Genomic DNA, 23,640 nt, shown 5'->3' with positions numbered 1-23,640 from the left:
AATTTACCAGCAAATGTATGTTCTTCTAATCCTGTTTGCTTTCTTGACAGGCTGTGATTTGTTTGGGGAGACTACGGAGCCACAGGCTGGTTAGGCAATTTGCTACGTTCAATCCTTTATCACCCAGCGGTAAAGGCAGGTGGCAAGGAAGCTATTCTTTGCTGTATTTCTCATTAGCCCAGACTGTGAATTGGAGTACCCAGGGGTCCTGGCTGATGGGTAGTCCTATCCAAGCTGTGAGAGGATTTTCTCACCTGCACACCAGTCCCACCGTTATTTTAGCACTTTCTGGGAGCCAGGCCCTATGCTAAGTGCTTCGCTGCTAAGTTCATTGGTTCATGTAATTCTCACAGCAGCTCTGTGAGGCAGGTGTTAGCAATCCCATCTTCCAAAAAAGGAAACTGAAAGGTGAAAGAAAATGTCTGTGGCCATGACAGTAAACTGCCAAGGCCTGCCTGTGCTCACCGAAGCACGCCCACTACCGACTGTAGGAAGTGCAAAGACATTTCATAAGAGTGTAAAGCATTAGTGGTTCAAATAACAAATAGGTTTTCCAGTTCAAGCACACGGTTTGGTTACAGAATCACCTGTATACAGCTGAAGCCCCGGTTTAGACGTTTTTGCCGTATGACGGACCACCTCTATCTCAGGTCCCCTAAGGGAATTTGAGGGTTTAGATTTCTGCTGCCAACCAAGGTACCCCAACCCTCACAGCACAGAACCACCTCCGCCTTTAGGAGCCCAGCTTGAGCAAACTCCTTTCTTGTCTCATCTCAGCCCTTGCACTTGGATCTCCCACAGTCTTTTTGCAATCTCTCATTTTCTAAGTCTAAACACATTCTTGCTCCTCCTTTCAAGGATGTGATGGTGCCAGATGAGCTGGGCTGAAGTTTATTATGGGATGCACAGTGAACTGCTTGGTCTTGGTTGTAGCTTTCTTGGTCTGTCAGCCAGGACAGAAGGGGCGTCGGAGAGCCAGCGTGCCTCATTTCAGCCCTCCCTACGTGCCCCTTTCGATCCCAGGGAACTACATGTCCCAGGCCTTGACTCGATGGCCTTTGCTAGGCATGGAAAACTAGAAGGAGGGAGGGAAGGAAATTATCCAGTGCTTTACTCCCCATCTCTGCTTCTTGCATCTCAGCAGTGACGGAATTTCTTTCACGGCTTCAGCTTCTGACAGACAGTCCCTCCCCCATCGTCCCAGCTCCCACCTGGGCCTCCTCCCCACAGTTGCAGCATCCGCTGGGACATCCGGTCTGGGCCCTGGTTACACTCTCTGCTCCCACTGGTCCTCCGGCGCCCTGGTGGGTTAGCAGCTTCCTGCTGTAGCTAATCCTTGCTTTTTCCACTGTCTGTGTTGAATTCCTCAGCACTCCTGTCACTAGATCAACCAATTATCTGTATTAAATTCCTCTATTCAAAGACTGAGAGGGATTTCCCTTTTCCTGGACAGACCCTGACGCTCACCACGGGCTTTCCCACCATACTGCCTAGACAAAGGGAGGAGGCGCTTCCTCCTCTGATCCTCCCTTTGTCTGTTAGTGAGGAAGGAGCCCTGAGCAGCAGCAATGAGACCCTCCACCGCAGGACGGATCCCCTTGTTCCCCAGATTGTCAGCTCCTGCCCAAGGGGGTCAGATGAACACCTGCAGCCTTCACACTTGTTACTCCCAGAGGACTGCAGCCACGTGCTGCGGGGCAGGCTGCAAGTCCTTCCTGCTGAGGTCATGACCTAAAGCTTCAGTTCACCAGGCATGAGCCTGGAAACGAGTGAAAACAGGCCCCCGTGGCAGGGCCTATGAGTGTGGGGGAACCCGGCCTGGGAATATGCAAATGCCATTCACTGGGATGGGAACTTTGTCTAGCAGGGTCTCCCAGGAGCACAGGAGGGGATGGTGTAACAGGGAGAGAGCAGGAGGCTGATGCAAATCAACCCTGTAACCCTGGAGACCCGCGCTCTTGAACGATCCAGCAAACACTAAGGTCTTCTTTCCTCTATGTTACATTTATTTCTCCTAATGTGTTACTATTTGACACTCTAGTCATTATGCTTTGTCAAATTAAAAAAAAAAAAGGAACATTACATTTGCAGGGGAAAATCCAGCCAGCTCTCCCGTGGTAGCGGAGTGGAGACTGATGTTGGCAGCAGAAAATCTCCACTTAAAATTTGGCAGGTGCTTTGAAGGTGGCTGCCCTGATATTACTGCAATGCTTCTTCCCTTATGCCTGATGGAGGGAATTGAGATATTCCAATTCTTTCATTCTTTGTGGCAGAGGGGTGGGAGCTAATTAAAAAGTATCATTCAACATACTCTGTTGAAGGATGACAGCCGCTATGTTTTCCTCTTCTCACAATGCAGGAGCGAGCCATCCGTTTCATTGCCTAGCCCTGGCTGCGTAACCGTCTTTCTTATGGTGCATATTCTAGATGTTAACTGACATGTTTTCTACAGCAACTTCCTTTTGATAAAACTTATACAAACAGTAGATGATGCATTTTTCCCATTTAAGAAAATGACGAGCAGCAGATGAGATAGATAAACAGGGCAGGAGGAGCCCCCTTCCTGCCGTGCAACCCTGAGACTAATACCTGAGCAGGGTAACCCCTGCCTAGGAGCCTTTAAGAAGTGGAAGGAGAGAGGGGCCACCGTCCCAAGAGCTGCAGCCTGGCCCAAGGGAAAGAACTTGTATTTCAAGGCCCTGACCCAGAGTTTGTAAACTAAGGCTCTCAGCGATTTGGTAATGGAGAGAAAAAGCCCCTTCCTCTGTACCTCGGTGTGGCCAAGAGAGAGGAGGACGGACCGAAGGGCTTGGCGGGCCCCCGACACAGTAATGAGATGGCCCGAGGAAAACAACTCTCCCTTTTTATTGTCATGCTGTTTTGCTTCTGGAAGTTGTTAAGGTTGGGATACGTGTGAGTGCTGGGTGGGAGGCATCACTGCCCAGAGATTCTGGATCCTGCAGGGTAGCACTGGTGCGGTGGTGGACAGCAGTCCCCGGATTCTAAGTTGGGGTAAGCATGTAGGAGCGGAGGCTGTGGGCACTGAGGGCCACAGAACGGGGCCTCAGCGACGTGTCTAGGGCAGGGCCTGGGTGAGACTAGCACCTCCTTTCTCGAAACACGACAGGAAATGGGCTCTGATGGATATGCAGTTGTCCAGGGTTTAATGTAGGGCTGGTCTAGATGTACCCATTGGTTCTGGTACTCAGCAGGCACTTCCCTCCCACCCCCTGCAAAACCATGCTGTTAAAAAAGAGAGCCAATAGAAGTAACTACAGTACTTGAACTAGAAATCCCCCAAACTCATGCTATTAAGAAAACTAGTTACTTAGAAAGAGAAAGTAGAATGACGGTTGCCAGGAGTAGGAATTTGGGGAATGGGAGATGTTGGTCAAAGGGTATAACTTCCAGTGAGTGAAAGGATGAATACATTGTTGGGATCTATTGTGCAGCATGGTGATTTTAGTTAACAATATTGTTTTCTATACTTGAAAGTTGTTGAGAGAATAGATCCTAAATGTTCCCACGGCACACACAAAAGACAGTTACATGAGGTGATGCAGATGTTAATTAACCCTGTGTGGTAACCATTTCATAGTATATGCTTGTATGAAATCATCACAAAGTATACATGAAACTTATACAATGTTATATGTCACTGCCTCAACAAAGGTAGGGGGAAAATGAAATGAGTTAATTGGTAAGAAATCCTCAAACACACGCTATTAAGAAAATCAGTGAATATAATAAGTAACTACTTGAGGGAAAAGTCCCACTCCAAATGTGGCAATTCATTATGTGGAAATTTTGGAGTATGGTGAAGAAAGGAAACTTAACAACACAAATTAAAGCCTTAAGACATCTCAGGTTATGATGTTATATCTTGAAGGAGTTTTATTCTATGAGTTAAGAAATACTGACAACAAATTTAAATCTCATTCATGGGATTTATTAAGAATCTTGTCCTACGGTCAATAGCCTAAAACTAGCTCAGTAATAAAGTGTCACCCATCCAAACAAGAGGGACATTCAAAGTGTTTCACAATTCAGTGGTGGCTCTGGCATCAACTACTAAGGCTGCCTCTCAGCACAGATTACTGAGCTAGATGATAGCCCATCGGTTTCTTGTTGTGGAAAGGACTGAAGATGATTCTCATCTTCCCACAACAAGGCAGAGTTCAAAGGGGGCACTTGAGGAGATCAGAGAGAGAGCTCGTAATCAACCAAAGTGGAAGTATTTATCTTGACAACCTGAATGCCCGTATTGTTGCATCCCATCTTGGCTCTGCATTCATCCATTTAATTATCCATCCATCTATTCATCCACCCATCCACACATTCACCCACCTACTCACCCATTTGTTTGCCCACTCAGTATTCCATCCACTCAACAAACATATGAGGTCTGTCCGAAAGAAGTCCAGCCATTGTTAATATAACGAAAACAGTTTGTGACATCAGTGTAACCTGGTGGCCAAGAGGAGTGGACTGGAATGTGCATGCGTGGACAATACGGTTTCACTGTATTAGTCAGTGGGGCTGGTAGACACCATTGAGTGAGTATGTGTACTGTGTAACCATCACATTCAAAGTGACAGAGTGAGTAGAGCAATGCATGTGCCTCAGAAATTGCATTAAGATTGAACATTCCTCCATGGAAACTATTCAAATGATTCAGAAGGCCACAGCTATGGGCAACTGATGATTGGCAGCTTCATCATGACAACACACCTTCTCATGCATCACGTCTCAGGCAGAGTTTTTTGGGGAAGCACCAAATCACCCAGGTAACTCAGCCCTCCTACAGCCCAGATTCGGTGCCCTGCGACTTCTGGCTTTTCCCAAAATTAAAATCACCTTTGAAAGAGAGAAGAGATTTCAGACTGTCAATGAGATTCAGGAAAATATGACAGGGCAGCTGATGGTGACTAGGAGAACTGTGTGAGGTGCCATGGTGCCTCCCTTGAAGGAGACTGAGGTGTCACTGTCCTATGTACAATGTTTCTTGTACCTTGTATCTTCTTCAATAAATGTCTCTATTTTTCATGGCGTGTGGCTGGATACTTTTTGGACAGGCCTCATCTAATAAGGATGTTTCCTTGGGGGATATGTGTCACAGTGGATGTGTGGGAATGGCTAGGGTCCTTGAGGAGCTCACAAGCTATTCTTGTTGCTTGTAGGAAAGATGTGTTTTAGTTCCTGCCATTTATCCTACTGTGTTAGAATTATGGTGAGATGCCATGGAGTAACAAATTAATTTATAAAATTTCACAGAGAATATGTTTATCATTTTATATTTCTCAAAGCAATTTTGTATTTTCTTGCTCCTTCCTCACGACAGTCCTTTGAGATGGGTAAAAGCACATTCCACAGTCACCGAGATACAAAACTCTACATGGCAGCAAGAAGGGGACAGAGCCAGGAATCTGACCAGGGCACTTCTCATCAAGGGTGGAAACATTTTGCTGAATGATTGTAGCTTCAAAGTATTTCAAAGTATGGATTTTGCTCCAATCTTAACATTGACATTGTCTGACAAACTGTGTAGTGAGGAGTGGATCGCCACAGCAATCTAATCTGTTGTAGTTGAGGTGATGCTCTGACTCTGCAGTTGGCCAATGTTTGGCTCCCTGCAGGTCTGAAAGAGTAAGAAGGAAGTGTCCATTGAAATTCGAATGTCCCCTGTGACTGGAATAATACATTTTCATATAAAATACAATTCAACACTCTCAAATAGAGCAAGTGCTTCTCATTTTCTTTCAAGAACCTACTGAACCAAGACAATGAGATTCCCAGTGTTCCTAATAGGATTTATTTTCTTCCTTTTTGTGAAGTCAGTATGAATGGTTGCTTTTCAGCCATCTGGATCTTTCTGTACCTGACTTTTTTTTTTTCATTGTTCAAACACAATTGTCTCCATTTTCCCGCCACCACTTTCCCCTGCCCCCCCCCCCACCCTCAACCTTCCCCACTTTGGCTTTGTCCGTGGATCCTTTATACGTGTTCCTTGATTTGACCTTTCCCCTTCTTTTCTCTGTTATCCCTCTACCCCCTTCCCTCTCGTTACTGTCAGTTTGTTTTTTTTCTTTCAATGTTGCTGGTTATATTTTTCTTGCTTATTTATTTTGTTGATTATATTCCACTTATAGATGAGATTATATGGTATTTGTCTTTCACTGCCTGGCTTATTTCACTTAGCATAATGCTCCCCAGTTTCATCCATGCTATCGCGAAGGGTAGTAGCTCTTTGTACCTGACTTTGACAGACTCTGATAGACAAAGTGACTGCCTCTGGCTTTGAGGATGAGTTGAGTGAAAGAATACCTCCCAAATTTGATTAGATTTGAGTCCATCTTTAAACTGTCAGTAGGGAACAGCTGATAGAGTATTCATAAGAGGAAAATAAGATTTACTGTCCTTCCTTCCACCCTGAACGTCACTGAAGATTTTGGCTAGAGAAGAAGTAATTGCAAGAAGCATGACCTGTCCTCAGGAGATTTGTGTCCAGGGCCTGACTGGCAATGATTTAAGCTAAAAGCACCTGGTCAAAAAACAGAAGAGTTCACTCTTGGGTTACTGGTCATTCAAGGGGTAAAGCAATAACCAAGAATTATTACTCCCTAGTCTCACCTCCTAGAAATGGGTCAGCACTTCCTATACTCAGAGCAAGGGCAAGTATAGTGTTCTACCCCAAACAGAATATGATCCTCTGTTGTTTATGGTGGCTAAACACATGGAGAGTTCTGTGAACAGAATGGATTATTCATGCACAGATGATCAGAGGCTTTCACATGCCCGTAGGGGATGTTAACTGAGAGGAGGTCCCGGGGAGTCTGCCCTTGTCCTGCCGCCCCTGTAGGCAGGAGTGGACCCTGGAATTGGTGGTGGGGAGTGGGGGAGGGCTGGGGAAGAAAGAAAGAACATCAAGGTCTGGTCCTTGTAAGCAGCATCTGAAAGAGGTAGAGCCAGACTCAAGGAGGGGTGGTTAAACAAGCCCTGTCTGCTGCATATATGTGACCATTTCAGGCCTCTGGGGTCCCTACCTGTCCCTTGTCCTTGGCACATTCTGCTCACCTCCTCCACTTGAAATCCTGTGAAGTTGGGTCTTTCTTCATATATAATGCCAGAAGAAATCAGAAAGCCTGCACAGCACTTTAGGCATTACAAAGCGCTCATATCAGTTATCTCTTGCTGAATTAAAAAACATCCCAAATCTTAGAGGCTTAGGACAACTATGTCATTTGTTCATGATTATGTTTAAGAAAGTAAAAAATATCCCAACAGCCAGTGCATATAGTGTTCCTGAATGTGTATGAACAATTTTTTCTGCATATAAATGGTACTCAGACAAGGCCATTCTTTGACCATGATTAAATAAGACAGAGACAAGCTATTTTGTGATCATGCCTGAAACTATATAGGGACAAGGACATTCTATAAATCAAAAATAATTAAACCTCTCCCTCTTCCAGCTAATAAGAGTTACCATTGATGTTAGTCCCACTTTAATCCTCCTGCCTCATAGATAAAGATTAACAAGAGATCCAGTCACCAAATAGCCCCTCTTTCTGAAAACACCCAATCAAAAACAGGCTCTTGCTTCCTTAAACCCTTTACAAAATCACCCACTATATACCCAAACCCTATAATAAGCCCCTCCCAACTTCCCTTCCGTGGTCCCTCTGCTGTACTCTCCCTTGCTGCACCACTTTAAAGCTAACTTTGCTTGACTACGAGTGTGTTCCTAGGGTCTTGGAAATGTAGGTCAGTAATTTGGGCTGGGCTCATCTGGCTGGTTCTTCTGCGCCTGGAGTCTCTTATATGGCTGTAGTCACCTGGCAGCTGAACTGAGCTAGGATGGTCTAAGATAGCCTCACTCAATGGCTGTGGTTGGGTGGCTGAGAGCTGAGCCACATGTCTCCAGCAGGCTAGCTCAGGCATTTTTACTTGGTAAAAGGAGATGTGGTATAAGGAGGCCAGCCCCAATACACAGTATGTTAAGTCTACAATTGTTTGCTAATACACCATTGGTCAAGGCAAGTCACGCGGTTAATCCCAGAATCAATGTGGGAGGGGACTATCAAGGATGGAGATATAGGACGAAGTTACTGGGGGCTCATTTCTGTAACACACTACCACAGCACTGAACACGACAGTCTCAATCAGTCCTCACAAATGAAGATGTTGTTATCTTCGTATTTGTGATGAGAAAATTCAAGTTTAGAGAAGCCTGAGTCTTGACTCATATTATAAAACTAATAAATGCCAGGACCAAAGCCAGGACCAGATTACTGAGTCACACTTCAGAGTTTCTCTCCTCAGGGCCCTCGCTGCGGATTTGCCATTTGTGTACAGATGCATTGCTACTTTGGTTCCACAGGGCCCTTCAAGCACCTTTTGAGACTGCTTTCATTTAGCAAAATGTTTTCAGGGTATTCCATTCCTTTTTATGGCCAAATAATATTTCATTGTATGGTTATACCATATTTTGTTTACCCATTCATCAGGTAATGGACATTTGGGTTAAAGCCCCAAGAAGGAGGAAGGTGAGTGAGTTAAATTATGAACTTTATGTAAAAAAGTCTTGCCAACCCATTTATGCATTTTATTGGGGCAACTGGATAGTGAGGCTTAAGCATCTCCATCAACATTATGCCTCCTCTCCTCTGGGTCAGGGAGGGAACATATACCCCAGGAGACAAGGATAGTGAGTGGGGATGGGGGTCAGCGCCATGAATGGCCCCATTGCTCTGGGTCTCTCCCAATGGCGTCTGAAGCAGTCTCGCTCCCATGTTGAGGGGCTCCCTAGGGGACCGTATCCAGGGCTAGGCTCTCACTTCAAGTGCCCAATTCTATGGCCCAAACCTCTAGATGTGGCACATTTTACCAATCAGAAATTTCTTCTGCTACCAGATCACCAACTACAGCCCTAATACAGCTGGAAAAGATCTCCTGAAAACAGAAATTTGACCAATATCTGATTTTTTATTTATTTATTTATTTTTTTAAGGTAAACATTAAAAGCCTAGGTTTGGGGGGTGAGAAGGAGGAGAGGAAATAATCCCTTTTCCCAAAGCTACTCCGTGGCAGACAGCAGGAAGTATCAGGTGTCTCTGAGACCTGGCAGGGCTGCATAAGCTAAGAGGGACTGGAAATGCCAGAAATTTGAATTGGCTCTTTGAAAAAGACCACACCAAACAAAACAGTGGTGCACTTAGAATGCATGTTACTAGGATTAATTGTAAAAGCAGAGATGAAAACGGCTGTCAGGACAAGCTTGGAGGCCTCCTCGCGGACCTGTGCTCCAACTGCAGTGGGATCCCTGGACTACAGCAGCCCCACAGGTTCCCGGAGGCATTGAGGGGCGCCCCCAATCCCCGCTCTTAACAGGGCCTTGAGTGGTTTGAGCACTGCATTTCTAGAAACACTGTCCCGGAGGATACCTTAGTTTTTCCTTCTTGTGGTTACAATGGCCGTTTGTGAAGGCAGAAGTCACAGGAGAAAGGAAAGTACCTTGGGGTCTTTGGGAGTGAAATGGATTAGTCCTCAGCTAACTGGAAATTTAATTGACCAGCATATTCCATTTAACTCCCATGCCTGCTTTAGGTCAATGAAAGACATATTTTAATATCAGTTCAACGTGTTTAATTAAGTTGAGAAGTCCTCAGGGGAAGCAGAGTCATGCGATTTCTACAGAAAACTAATAGTCAAAGGCTGACTATGCTATGTTGTATTAGTCAGAGTTCTCCTGAGAAACAGAGCCAGTACAATGTACAGGTAGAGATTTGTTATAAGAAATTGGCTCATGTAATGATGGAGGCTGAGAAGTTCTAGTTCAAGTCTGAAGCACAAGAGTTGACGGTGTGTAACTTCCAGTCTAAGTCTAGATCCAAAGGCGGAGGAAGGCCAGCACCCCTCCCAGCTCAGAGACCGGCAGAGACAGGGAATTCTCCTTCGGCGGCCTTTTTGTTCTGTTTGTGCCTTAATTGGATTGGATGAGGCCTACCCACATTGTGGAGACCATTACAGAATTACAAGCTTCTGATTTTGTAATAAAAGATTTTGTAATAGAAAAAAAAGGCATTATTTGTGCTGGAACCTGTATTTAACCTAATATATGGGCATCCTATGTCCCAGAGGACACATAAAATTAACCATCACAGATCTTATTTAACATTTTAAATTAAAAGGGATCTTACTGTATTATATTACTCTTAATTAAATCCGGTGCAGGGCCAAGAGGTCTCTTAAAAGATACTTTGATATTTGTTTTTCTCAGACCGGCTGGCTGGTACCCCCTCCTCTATCCCGCCGTCACTACCCTGCACTGTAACACTGTGGCTTGTTCACATGTGTGTCTCCACCGTTGGACTGCGAGTTCCCAAACCCAGGACCTGGTCTGTATTGTTTACCCAGCACTGCCAGCCCAGGCTGGTGACTGCCATGTAAAAGGTGCTCAATAAACTTTTTTTAAAAAATTGGACTTGATACGTGGCCCATGATACTGGTACAGCAGCAGAAAGGCAGTACCGGGCATCAGTGATGAGTTAGGCTGGGCTTCGGTTCAGCAACCGCGGTTCTTGAGTTCTGGCTAAGAAAGAATTCAGGTCCAGCACTCAACCTATAAGGGAACGTTTATCCAGAAAGTGACAGAGGAAGAAGGGCCCTTGGAGCTTAGGAGAAAAAGGAGAGAGAGAGATGTGCCTTGAGGGACACAAGAGGGAGGAGAGGTGCCGAAAGCTCAGAAGACAGCACGCCCTGGGGAAAGAACAGGGTGGGAAAAGGTAGTGGCGTGTGCCCCAGGGAGAGCAGTGCCGGTTCTCCATCCTGAGAGACTTTATCTGGAACTCACAGAGGAGGCGCTCAATAGCACACTCATCAGTTCTAGGTGTGTCTCCTCAGGGTCGCAGTTCCCACTGATTGGTGGGCGCCAGGGCAGGGGGTCATCAGCTGGTCCTGACGTCAGCCATGGCATCACTTGTCTGGTGTTTCTGCTTTCCTGGGTCTGGAGCTGAAGCACAACCCAGGCCTAACAGCCTGTTATAGTCTGTTGAGTTGGCTTCCCCACCAAGTCTCAGGCAGAACAGGTTTATGGCATCGTATGAACTTGGTTTGACAAATTAATATGAAATACTAAGAGAAATTATTGACATTTTATGATAGAGAAAGTATTAGGATGGAATGAGACTATAAAATAAAATTGTAACAAATGACTAATAAAGAAGGGGCTCAAGTTAATAAACAATCTTTCTATAATTTGTTTCATCCTGGAGAACTGTGGCAGTCATTGCTGATTTACGGCAGGCTGATTCTGACCAATCTAGCTCGGTTTGTGATAAAAGAACTATAACTCAATGTTAGATACAAAATATAGTTCTTTTTTTTTTTGCACTGAATGTCATTGAGGCATTCAGGAAAATGTTAAAATACCTTCCATAGATGGTTTTTCTCCAGCAAATTTTAATTATACCAAATATGCAATAAACAAAATGCAGTTATTTCCTCTGTAATTAAATTGACGGAATTCACAAGTTCATCACATTAATGAAAATAGCACTCACCCAGTTGTAAAATTGCAAATAGCTGGCTATCTCTCGGGCTTCTGGTGGTGGCTTTTATTAGTTCATATATTTAAACATATATAGGCTATCATTTCCCCTAAATTGTTTCAGATTTCTTAATTTTGCAACAAATCCAATGTTATAAAAAATGAAAATTTAAGTGTAATTTGGCCTTTCACCGATGCCCACGATTAAACCTAGTGCAGCATTTTTTCAGTCAAAGGCCAGCTCTGTCCCTATAAATAAAGCCAGTTACCAATTTCAAAGTAATATATAACCTTGAACTTTCAGAGAAATAGCATATTTATTTTAATTCGTTTAAGCTTGGATATAAATAACTTTTAGGACATAATGTTGCAAAAGCCCAATATTCCCAGAGACTGATTATATTTGACACTAAAGTCTCAATGATAATACAATATAATTAAACATGTGGGGCATGAATGTCTTTGAAATACATGATCTTCAGGGCAGATTAAGAGAAAAGAAATGAGATTTCTTTTTTTTTCTTTTAGATGGGATTTTAAGAATGTAAATCTGGTTTTGAAATGTTTGGTTAAATCATTCCCTTATCTTTCTCTCAAATCCCACATGAAATTACTTTTCTCTCCTCGTAGACTCAGGTTTGGAAGTTCTCAAGGCTAATTCCGGCCTCAGCAGCCACAATCTCTTTTGTGTTGCTCTAACGTCCGTAGCTCCTCCAGGCAGCCCTTTCCCGCATTTGAAAGGCTGGTTGCTGGAAGCGCCTTCCTGAAGTTAGCGCCTTCAGCCATGTCCCTGTAGCGTCTGGCATCGTCAGTCCTCTCACCCCTAAAAATGACCCAAATCCCACAATGGTCGCTCATATTATACATTTTTCAAACATCTCCCCATTCTGGATGCTATATCCTTGCTGATTCAAACATGTCAATACCAGTTTTAAAATATCAATTGTAAATTCAATTCTATAAAATTTACTGAACACTACGTGCTAGGTACATGCTGGGAAATGGTTATTATAAATGTATAAAACAAGAGCCCTGCCTTCCAGCAGTTTCCAGCTGGGAATGGAACAATTCTGCCCCTTTCTCTATGTTTCTCTTTCTGCCCCACCTCAATCTCCCTCTAAGAGGGAAGCTGCTTCTGTGGTTGGGTAAATCCAGGACAGTCATTGGGCCATGTTTTACTAGAGGACTGGGTGGCTGAGCCTTCAAGAGATCACCACCCATTTGTGGTGCCCTTCCTGTTTTCCACCCAGGCCAGACTAGGAGCCCAGGGCTAGGTGAGCTATCTATCCACTGCTTCTTCTTTGGCTGTTCTGGTTAAGTCAACTCAGTGCCCACTTGGGCCCTCTCCAACTCTCTCTGTCTGTCTCTTTGTTTCTGCACTGGAGGTGGGAAGAGTAAGAGTCCCATTTTGACTTCAAGCCAAAGCCGCCAATTCCAGCTTAATTTTGCTAGTGGGTTCTACTCTGTAGATTGTGGATCAAGGGCATTGGTTCAGATTGAATCCTGGCACTTTATTCTCATTCCGCTATTGTTCTTTACACACGGATTCCTCAGTCTGAGCCCCTATGAGGAGGAGGGAAGAGGAGAAGCATAATACAGGCATTCTTGGAGCCCTATGCCTAGTTCAACCAGATAAACACTGGAGCTCCACCCAGAAATCCCAACACTCACAAATCAGACATGATTTTTACAACCATCCATAAAGGGAGAACAAAAACATGGAGTTTCATGGGTAGGAAATTGGGGGTGAGGAGGAGCTGGGAAGACGAGGTGCAAGAATGATTGGAACTTTCAGCAGGCGCAGTTGGAAGACTATGGAGGGAGAGAGCATCCCATGACGAGGCAGGAGAAACTGGAATATATTTAGGGACTGGTTAGATTTCAAATTCAGGTCAAACATGGAGGAGAGGGTGGGGAGAAGAATGCTAGAAAGAGAAGCTGGCCAAGATATGGAGAGCTTTAACTACCAAGCCAAGGTGTTACACATGACTTGATAGGCAATGAGGAGTTGCTAAGGGTTGGGGCACGGGGATGTGGAAGTGGTCCTTGTACATAGAATGATGGAGCTGTCCGTAGGGCAAAGGAGGAGGGAAAAAGAAGGCTAGTGTTAGTGGACCAAAGTCATCTGTTTGCCTGCGTGCATCAATGCCCAATAAGACATGAACAGGAGTTTGCAGCCAAGAAAGCAGAAACTTATTAAGGAGGTGGCACCATGCCTAGAGTCATAGGTATATTAATGCTCCGAGACTTGGTTCCCCGATGGCTTCCAGGGGATGGATTATATAGTACAAAAAAGTCATTAATCATGATGACTAAAAGAGTTAGGGTAGTGGTCTCTACTGATTGGCTGGTGACAGAGTGGGGGGAAATTGATCATGGCATCTGGACCTCATGTCAGCCGTAGAGTTGTTCTGACTTTGCAAAGATATGTTTGATGGGATCGTTCTACTTTCCTGGGTCTGTAGCTAAGACACAACTGAGGCCTGGATGTCATCTTTAGTTTGACTGAAAATTCTGTTTCTGTAGTCACTAGACCCAGGACCTTGTTCCTAGATCCTAAAACTACTGGATGCTGAGCAGAGCCTCACTGTCCCGAGGGCTGAATGATTAGGCAAGGGAAAGGGAGGTGGGTGAGTCAGGGCGCTAGATGAGGCTGGTCTGAGTCAAAGGGGGAAAACAAGCAAAAGAAAAGTCCAGATTTAAAAAAATACTATTTCTGAGTGATTACACTGGCACTGCCAGACCAGTGAGGAAACTCTTAAGTGTAATGCCCAGACACAGTGGTCTGTGGAGAGGGCAAAGTCAGCTTCCTGCTCTTTGGAAAGGATTGATTCAAACTCAGGTTGGACTTATTTTTTTTTAGCTGCTACATCAAATGCTTTGTTGACATTGGATCTGGTGTTGACTGAGATTACCAGGCCTTTCACCATCCTTCTCCACAGGAATTCTTCAGAACTCCCCACACTCACAATTTACACATGGTTTAGAGGATATCTACGTAAAGCCTGACCTTCACCCTTGTGCAAATCAATCATTGTTTAGTGTTAACTTGACATTACTGACCCCTAAAATAATTGTAAATCTTCACTTTGTTATCTGTCATTTTATCTCTTTTTCCAGCTCTGTTTAGTCATAAATGGAATACCATCAAAGTTATTGCTAAAAATGTTAACAAGAGTGAAGACAGACCCCTAGAACTCTAATTGGAAGACCCACTAATAGCATTACAGCCATTGATCAACAGACTGCTGAAACATTGCTTCCCTGGGGGCAAATCTACACTTCAGCCTCCTCATGCCCCTCCGAATTAATCATTTTATTCCAATTAGACCTCACAGTAACTTCAAAGACTCTAAGCATTCCCCTGGCCTCAGTCTCTCTAGAATTAGCAAGATCGGAAGGAGATTCTTGGGACACTATTGTTCTGCTACTTTTGCAGAGACTGCTCTTTCTTATTTTTATTTTAAAGATTTTTTATTATACTAATACAAGCAGAGAAATTGCTGTATTGTCTAGTAGTTTTTTATAGTGGCTATGTCAATTTACATTTCTACTGACAGTGCACAAGAATTCTCTTTTCTCCAAATTCTCCCAAACACTTGTTATCTCTTGTCTTTTTGATAATTGCCATTCTAACAGGTGTGAGGTGATATCTCATTGTGATTTTGATTTGCATTTCCCCGATAATTAGTGATATTGAGCACCTTCTCATGTGGCCGTTGGTCATTTATATGTCTTTTTTGGAAAACTATTCCGTTCCTTTGTTCCTTTTTTAAATCAGACTGTTTGTTTCTCCTATTGAGTTGTGCAAGTCTTTTATATATTTTGGATATTAATCCCTTATCAGATATATGATTTGCAAATATTTCCTTCTATCCTGTAGGCTGCCTTTATTTTCTTGATGATTGTCTTTGCTGTGCAGAAACTTTTTGATACAGTCCTACTTATTTATTTTTACCTTGTTGCCTTTACTTTTGGTGTCAAATCCAAAAAAAATCATTGCCAATTCCAATGTCAAGGGGCTTAACCTTCTAGGAATTTATGGTTTCAGGTCTTATGTTCAAGTCTTTAATTTATTTTTAGTTAATTCTTGTGTATGGTGTAAGATAGTGGTCCAGTTTCATTCTTCTACATGTGGCTATCCAGTTTTCCCAGCACATTTACTGAAAAGACTATTCTTTCCCGATTGTATATCCTTGACTCCTTTATTGTAAGTTAATTGACCACATATCCATTGGTTTATTTGGGGGCTCTTAATTCCATTTTGTTGATCTATATGTCTGTTTTTATGCCAATACCACACTATTTTGATTACTATAGCTTTATAATATACTTTGAAATCATAAAGTACGATGCCTCTAGCTTTGTTCTTTTATCTCAAGGTTGCTTTGGCTATTGAAGTCTTTTGTGGTTCCATATAAATTTTAGAGTTCTTTTGTTCTATTCCTATGAAAAATGCCATTGGAATTTTGTGGGGAACCACCCTGCCTGGTATTGGGGACTGTAGCCCAGTGTGAGTAAGGCCTAACCTAAAAGTCTCAACTGGAAAATCAGGAATGCTGGCCAGAAGACATGAACTGATACAGGCACAGGCAGCCCCCCAGGGAAATCAGGCCTGAAGAAAGATAATGTATTATTTCCTTTGAAGCCTGTATTGCTAAGAATAATGTCTTCTAGGTAATTGAGTTAACGTACACTGGATGTTTAGTTCCCAAGGGCAACGTTGTCCTGACCACATAGCATCATGCTGTCCAAAAGACCCTGATTTAAAGAGACTACTATGCTCTTGCAATTGTTACTTCTAAACAATGTCTATTCTCCTTTGATCAACACTATGTAACATTGGTTGACGAGCTATAGGTGCATGCGTGTGCTCCCTTACCTACTGAACTCAGTAGAAGCCAAGGGAAAAAGGAGATCAGGGCCCTTCTCCTCTGAGGGATTGGCCAGCCTTTTCTCCCCATGCAGAGCATGTGTTGGTAGATTTATTTCATCCACGGCTCCAGGGGACTTTGCGGGTCAAGTTCCCCCACAGAATTTTGGTAAGGATTTCACTGAATCTGTAGATTGCTTTGGATATTATGAACATTTAAAACTATTCATTTTTTTCAATCCATGTTCATGGAATATCTTTCCACTTATTTGTGTCTTCTTCATTTTTTTCAATCAATATCTTATAGTTTTTAGTATACAGATATTTCACCCCCTTAGTTAAATTTAATTTTAGGTATTTTATTTTTTCGGTGCAATTGTAAATGGGATTGTTTTCTTAATTTCTCTTTCTGATAGTTTTTTATTAGCTTATAGAAATGTAACTAATTTTTGTATATTGATTTAGTATCATGAATTGGTTTATACTAACAGTTTTTTGGTGGAGTTTTAAGGGTTTTCTATATATAATTTATTAATTATAAAATTTTCTCTATTGTGTATAATTTATTTTATTATTATTATTATTAAGGAAATTTAAAAGCTCACTCTGTAGACAGAATTGCAAAACAGATCCATGATCTCCCCACCCCTTGATTCTGTGCTCATGATTAAGTTTAGTTATATGGCAAAGATGAAGGTATTTTGCAAATGTAATTATGGTCCCTAGTCAATTGACCTTAAGTTAAAGAGAAGAGAGATTTACCAGAATAGGCATCATCTAATCATGTGAGCTCTTTGAAGAAACTCAAAGCAATAGAGACTCTCATCTTCTGGACCTGATGAAACCACCAGCCATGCTGTGAACTGCCCAAGGAGAGTGGCAGCCAATAGAAACATGGACCTCATCCTACAACTGCAAGGAACTGATTTTGCCAGCAACATTAGTGAACTTGGAAGTTCATTCTTCCAAAGCTGAGCCTCTAGATGGAAATGCTTTACTGTCATCTTGTAAGTAGAGAACCCAGCTAACTATTTCTGGACTCCTAACTTATGAAAACTGTGAGATCATAAATATAGGTGTTTTAACCCACTGAATTTATAGTAATTCATTATGCAGTAATAGAAAACAGATACGCAAGAGTTGAGCAAATAGCACAGATCATTGCCATTCAAACTATAGTCCGTGGACCTGTGATGCCCCCAATACGTATGTTTGTTTCTGGTCCATGAGGAGTTAAGTACGGAAATTCAGAGTAAACACTGAGAAACTTTCACAGCAGTTTGACATCGCCATAACCTCTCCGTGCACATCACTGGACTCATTTCAAGGAGCAGGATGTAGACCAGCTTGGATCTGTTAAATTTATATGATCAGTCGTGTATGGTAAGACCCAAGTACCAGATACAAATGACAACATGTACAATTTTAAGTTGAGTTTGGCAACTGAAATCCAAAAGTATAAAAATACAAGAAATGTAAGTGTTTATTGAGTTTTATAACTTATTATTTTTCATAAAGCATGCTCGTTTTTAAGTTAGTAAATTATTAGCTAAATTAGGAAAATAATCCAATGATTTATTTTTAACCCTATTTTATTTTGACCCATGTTTCAACATCCATAGCTTGACTTAGTCAGGAACTGCCTGGTGATGCAGAGAGCCAACTCATAGAACAAATAAAGCCTGTAAAGAATTGTTCTTTGTAGCTTCAAGAATGCACAGATTTGTTAAAATGGCAGTTCTAGTATGTGTGCGTTTTGAACATGATGGCGATATGAAGAATTCTTTTTAATTTCTTGCTGATAAACACAGCTAGCTCTGAATAATATAAAATCATGAAAGAATACATTGTCAAGGAATGTGGTTTGCAGTTTAAGTTTTGTGTAGGAGAGTGTGTTCTCAGCGCACAGCCGCAGTGACAGGAAAATATCCTGGAGCAGTGCCCTGGACAAAGGAGATTGGGAATTAATGAACTGCTTCCCTCACTGACAAAAACCTTGCCACCAAAAAATAAAATCAGGTGGACAAATGGCATACTTAGTGACTGGTTAAAAAAATCTGTGAATTACATAAAGGCAAATGCATTCGATTAAAGACCATTCTACTTTTATGTGATATATGGAAGTGGAGTGTGATAATCTCTTGCCGCATGATGAGGCGCAATGCTTGTTGGGGGAGAATTCTGGTGGTATAGAATGCAGAACAAATTCGTCATGTTTCTGCAAGATAAGAAATCAATTTGATCCAATATTTAAAGATGTGAATTGGACATCCGTACTTGATGCTTTGTCTAATACTTTAGATATTTTTAATGATGTTAATACTTCCACATAAGGAAGCAATATAACAAAAGATCCAAAAAGGCAAACACAAGAAAGTTGAAATTTCTACAGATTTTTATGACCTGCCTCACCAACAATCAGGAATGTAGGTGGTAGCCTACTACTGTACAGTTACACTTATGACTTTGGATTTAATTTCCATCAAAGGTAATGCATGTGTAAGAAGCCTATGGCTGTGGAATGTGTTATTTCATCAAAAGATACATATAATCCAAGCCGAACTATGTCTTTACAAAATAAATTGATGGTACTGGCTACTGATCAAGGACTGAAGATGAATTTTGAAAACAGCAGTATTTGCTTCACTATGGACAGAAGTTAAAGATGAATATTCTGAGCTTGCTGAATTTACTTTAAAGTCTCTTCTGCTCTTCCAGTCAACACAGCTCCGCCAGGCTGCTTTCTGTGCCGGCAGGTGTCATGACAAGGAGACAAAGAAAAGTTTATCTCCTGTGAGCAGTGTTGCATCAGTCCACGCCAGGTTAGATCAAATAACAAGCAAGGGGCAAGTTCATTTGTCACATTAAAATCTTTAAATATTGATGTTCATGGCTTTTTGTTCAAACTGCGTGCAGAGGCATTTAATATGGGAAATCACTCTCACCACATCTCTCTGATGAGTTATGATTGTGGAATGACAAAACGTTACAAATGTAACAGCAATTATCCATATTCATCAGTTATAGACACACATTCAAAACCACATACAGTTTAAAAAATAGTTTCTCTTTCTATAGGATATGTTCGTTCTGCTTATATTTATTAAAATGTAATTTTGTATGCTGAATCCATTAAAAATGGATTATATGGTATGTCTGGCTTTCTATCACTTAATTTTTTGTGATTCATTTTTATTGTCTTTTATTAAAATATTGGTGTACAATAAGTTGGAAATTTAAAAAAAATCAAACCAGTCCTCTCTCCCAGTTAGGTGAGCGGCTACCTGGGTATAAAATTTCAGGGGCCAACTTCTCCTCCACAAAGACCCGCCATTCCACATTCTTGTCTCTACTGGCCTCCCATTTCTGTTTTTGCTGGAGTGAGTCCCAGGTATCATATGATTTTACTTGTAAATACTTCAATACTTATCTCTAAAAGTAATGACTTAAAAATGCTAACCATAGTCTCATCACATTCAACAAAATAAGTAATTCCTTATAATACGCAATACCTGGTTTATATTTCTTTTTCCCTGATTATCTCAAAAACATATTTTTGTAGTTGGTTTGTTCAAACCAGGATGCAAATAAGCACCACCCAGGGCATTCGGCTGTGATTCTTACTCTCCTTTCATCTGACAGCTGCACCTCTCTTTTTATTTTTAAAGCATTGTTCATTGAAACTGCATCCTTTGTCCTGTGGAATTTTCCACATTTCTGAATTTGATTTATTGCTTCCTAGAACTAATGTTAACCTGTGGTGTCTTTCTATTTTTTTCTGGAGGGAAAATATAGTTTATACCAGCATTGATAATCGTATATATGTGTGTACATACATACATACACATATAAAACTAGTAATACACATAAATGTATATAATACATGTAAGTAAATATGAACATACATAAACATAAATATATATAAACATATATAAACATAACTGGAACCAGCTTCATGCCCCAATTGAGAACTAGCAGAGCAAACTTTAGCAAAATAAAATAATACAAACTTATTAAAAGTAATAATAAGCCCACACACTATTATATTTGGAAATAGGTACCTGACATAAATTAAAACAGAAAACATCCTACTGTGGTCCCTGTTTCAGGGACTTGGGGAAGCAGAAGGCTGTTAGTGGCTGCCTCAGGGACGCACTATTCTGTGCAGGGAAGCTCTGCTTCTGCTGGTTGGCAGTCTGGCTGATGGGACAACAACGGGGTGACCGAGCCACAGGTCTTTCATCAACAAGCAGGTGTGCCTGGGCGTGTTCTCACGGAGTCGGACAAAGGTGCACAAAACTTCTTGAGGTGAAGCCTATACTCAGACTTGCTCCCTCTGGGTTCCATCACTGCGGTGGCAGTTTGAAGGGCAACAGTGGTGTACATGGAGAGGCTAAAGTGTCTGGCATTGGGGCAAGCAGAGGCCATTGTCCCTTTGCTCAGTCCCCCCTCCCTCCTCACCACACGTGGGGCCAGTAGGCTGACTCCAATATCTGAGGCTCCATCAACCTGGCTAACACTGTGTCCTGTGGTGTCTTGAAGTGAGAGGTGAGAACAGAAGCCCCCCAGGCATCTGCCCTGGGTTCTGTGTGTTCTACACCTCCCCTCCCACCAAGGAGGGCCTGGGAAAGTCTACTGCTCTGCACCCGGGGCGTAGGGAGTGCTGGAATTAAACCTAGTTCTGAAATGTATTTGCCACTGTACAGGTTAAGCAAAATGGCAAGGAAAAAGGAAAAGTGAAAGTGAAAACAGTGCGCTTGAAAACAAACAGGTTGGGTGTGAGTGCTGCATAGGGACAGGTCCTCACTGTTCACTGCTGCTTGCACTTGGAGGGGGCTGGGCTGCTTCTGAGGTTCACTTTGGCATCACTCGCATTGTCTCCTTCCTCTTCGCCTTCCTCACCTTCTTCAAAATCGCTGTCATCCTCTGTGGCCTCCCCCATGAAGTCCTGTACTGCTCGCAGGATGGTCTGTTAATGAAAGTGTCCAGTCTCCAAGTTGGAGGCTCCTGTGAACTCAAAACTTCATCCAGTGAGTCCATCCCCATATGCTTGCAGGGGACTGAAGAAGCTGAAAACAAATCGTTGGGGACTTGCTTGGAAATTGTTCTGACAGTGCCTCGACCCTTGTGTTTCTGCTGTTTCTTGATTGTTTTGACTGTAACATTTTTCCTTTTTGTAGTCAATACTGCAACACCCATCAAGTGAACAATTTCAGGATCTTCAGAGGAAAAGGGGTAGGCCTTATCTGGCTCTGACTTCATCTTGCACGTTTTTTGTCAGGACTGAATTGATAAAGTAGTCTTTGGGTTCAAAGTGGAACTCGAATACAAAAGGCAGAGGCTGCCCAGGGTCTGAAAACTTCACTTTAACATCCTGTAGGTGTGTCCAGATGGGCTCCTCATATTCCTGGCCTAACTCACTCAGCATAGCCACATTTCTAAGGACAGTGAGCCATGGTCCTGGCCCGGGAGCTCAGTTGGTTAGAGCATCATCCCCATACGCCCAGGTTTTCCATTCCCAGTCAGGGCACATACAAGAATCAACTGGCGAATGCTTAAATAAGTGGAACAACAAACCAATGTCTCTCTCTCTCAAAAAAATCCATAAAAAATATTTTTGTGAAAAGAAAAAGATGGGGAACCAGACTCCAACATTCCTTTGAGGTTTGGCTCTTCTGCTGATGCCATGACTAGTTTATCTTGCATGTTTCCAGACAATTTTTCTTCCTCTTCATTCTCACTGTGCAATTCCAATTCTGTGTCTGTCTGCCCAACGTCACCTAACCCTTCTCTCGTCAATGAGAGGCTGGTACAGCGCCTTGTACTTCCTCTCCAGGTCATGGACCTCTTTGTAGAACTTGGCTTCTCTGTGAGCACACTTCACCTGAAGTTGTGTCAATGTGTTGATTCTTTTTTTTACTGCTTTGGGCAATGTCTCAATGTGGCCGGGAGTAGTGTGGGAGATACTGTCAAGCAGTTCCTGCTAGGCTACCAGAATTTGAGGGTTCTGTGTCACCTGATCTGTGAGCTGCTTTGTAGTATTTGCATCTTTAGCAGCTTCCGAGGAATCTGAAGGAACCCCATTTGAAAAGCTATTAGTGTCTGCCATCTGAATGTGTTGTTTTTTTGTTTTTTGTTTTTTTTATCTCCTCATGCCTCCTGTGGCAGCGGAAGCCAAAAATAACTTTTCTAATTCCAGATGTCATAGGTCTTTGTTGCAGAACACATGCAAAGCACACAGAGGGGAAAAAAAAACCCCAAAACACAGAACAAAATAAAATTAAAACAAAATAGAAGCAATCTCCTATCTGGCCTCTTAGAATTAACCTCTGTAAAATGGCAGTTGGTATCTTTCCATTCTTTTTAAAAATGCTGTTCTGCTATGAGTTCTGGACCTTGCTTTACCACTTTCAGACATGGTCTTCAGTGGCTGTAGGGCGGTCTAGCTCTTGTCTACTCAATACTTCTTTGTCAGATCAGGAGTTCCTTCCTGAGCTATGGCTTATACCTGCTGACTTGAATTGTTTCTTTAGATTTAGGGGGCACTCCCAGAGTGCCCCGTGTCCCCATCTTTCTCTGCCTCCAGGGGACATGCTGCTGGGTCCTGCCATTTTCACATCACCAATCAGTTCTTGCTTCTTGGTCAGATAGAAGTGACAAGGAATATCCTCACTGTCACAGTTTTCTTCCTTGTGATGAAAGTGAGGGGGCGGGGGGACCCGGGAGAGGAGGCAAGCAATATTTCAAAGGCAACGGTGGAGCCAGAATTTAATCAAGTCTTCTCAAAAAAGGATTTATTTTAGTGTAAAGTGGAATTTTCATTGACTGAGTTTGATCTGTCACCTGAGGCTGTGTGTCGTGTTATCTCAGGGGACCTGGTCATGTGGTCAGTCTCATCACCAGTTATCCGAACACTTGTAGAGGTGAAATATTCTTAACAAATTTAGACACATGGGGAAAAAGACCCAAATGAGAATGAACAGGTACCAGGTGTGAGGATTTCAACAGCTCTTTCTTGGGGAAATAATTCAACACACAACAGGTACCTTGATACTAACCAAAATATCTTAGTGTTTTTGAGAGGCAGCATTGCATGGTGGTTAGGAGAGCGATTCTGATGTCAGAGTATCCAGATTCAACCCCTGGTTTTGCCACTTCTTAGCTGTGTGATCTTGGAGAAGATCAAAGGCAATCTGTACCTTAGTTTTTGCATCTGCAA

General features: G+C 42.5%; 1 pseudogene; it reads right to left on the bottom strand.

Moving 5' to 3' along the window:
- Window positions 1-21,231: 21,231 nt before the first annotated feature.
- On the bottom strand, window positions 21,232-22,536 carry LOC129078880 (nucleosome assembly protein 1-like 4; annotated as a pseudogene).
- Between the last annotated feature and the right edge of the window lie 1,104 nt (window positions 22,537-23,640).

The sequence above is a fragment of the Pteronotus mesoamericanus genome, unplaced genomic scaffold (genome assembly GCF_021234165.1).
Source record: "Pteronotus mesoamericanus isolate MK-2021 breed Mesoamerican mustached bat unplaced genomic scaffold, CSHL_Meso_final contig_74, whole genome shotgun sequence".
Classification (NCBI taxonomy): Eukaryota; Metazoa; Chordata; class Mammalia; order Chiroptera; family Mormoopidae; genus Pteronotus; species Pteronotus mesoamericanus.
This window is presented reverse-complemented; position numbering and strand designations above follow the sequence as displayed.